The sequence below is a fragment of the Rhineura floridana genome, chromosome 7, assembly GCF_030035675.1.
Source record: "Rhineura floridana isolate rRhiFlo1 chromosome 7, rRhiFlo1.hap2, whole genome shotgun sequence".
Taxonomy (NCBI): domain Eukaryota; kingdom Metazoa; phylum Chordata; class Lepidosauria; order Squamata; family Rhineuridae; genus Rhineura; species Rhineura floridana.
The window spans coordinates 113,278,656-113,279,897 of NC_084486.1; the positions used below are offsets into that span (position 1 = coordinate 113,278,656).

A 1,242-nucleotide genomic window follows, 5' to 3' on the forward strand; every position below is an offset into this window, starting at 1 on the left:
AATTGTTCCTTTGAACACCTGCTCTTACCTGCCCCATACCTGACACCATGTGTGGGGTGCATGGGCGTGGCTTCCCCACAACATCTTTGCTGTCCAAATGGAAATGCCTATTGGGCCAAGTTTGGGCCATGGGCTGGAAGTTCCCCACCCCTGATCTATGGGGAGCGAGTTCCATATCCAGGATGCCACAGTGGAAAAGACTCTGCTCCATGCCGCTGCACTGTGAGCTGCTACTGTCGATAGAACTACAAGGAGGGCCTCTACTGCAGATCTTAAGGGATGGGTTGGCAATGGGTTATAGCACAGAACCATGTATGTACAGTATACTGCAGAAACAAGTCAGCCGTGAATGGCAGACTGTCTTAAAACTGAAAAGTGGCATTAAGTGAGTCTAGAAGAAACAAATATGCAGACACGCCTGTACAAGACAATCTTAAATTGCATATTTAAGAAAACTGCTGAGCTTGCCAAATTCTCTGAGTGGTGTCCTTACTGAGAATTTGATGTTTTGGGCTTTGGTTTTATCAGATCTGAAATGAAATATTGCAGTTAGTTTACAATGCTCTGCTTGCTGCATGGATAGGAGATGGTGGTGGGCAAGGATTCCATTTTGTTTTCAGAAGCACCAGTCTTTACTGTTGTTGTTATATGCCTTCGATTATGACTTATGGCAACTCTATCAATCTTTTTGGATATATTCATAGGGTTTTCATGGTAAGAGGTATTCAGAGGTGATGTACCATTGCCTTCCTGTAAACCCAAGGCACCTGGTACTCCCAGGCAGTCTCCCATCCCAGTACTAACCAGGTCTGACCTTGCTTAGCTTCTGAGATCAGAAAAGAGCAGGTGTGTTCAGGGTAGTATGGCCATAGGCCTGTCTTTACTGACCTGATGCTAAATCTTGGCCTCTATTTTATGTTACTCTTTCCTGCTTTCTATTTAGTTATACTGCTCTGCTACATATTTCCATCATTAGTTTTTTCAGCAGCCAACATGTTCCTTCTCACTAGCTTCTTTCTCAGCCATATTATTAATGGACTGAAGCCAACATGGGTTAATGAAGAACAAATCCTGCCAGACTAATCTTATCTCAGTTTTTGATTGGGTAACCTCCCTGGTAGACTGTGGGAATGCTGTGGACTTAATATATTTTGACTTCAGCAAAGTTTTGACAAAGTGCCCCATGCTATTCTTATGGTTGCCAGGTCAGAAGCATCCCAAAGCCTGAGATTTGGGGGGATG

General features: G+C 43.9%; 1 pseudogene; it reads right to left on the reverse strand.

Moving 5' to 3' along the window:
• Positions 1-755: 755 nt before the first annotated feature.
• On the reverse strand, positions 756-874 carry LOC133389779 (5S ribosomal RNA; annotated as a pseudogene).
• Between the last annotated feature and the right edge of the window lie 368 nt (positions 875-1,242).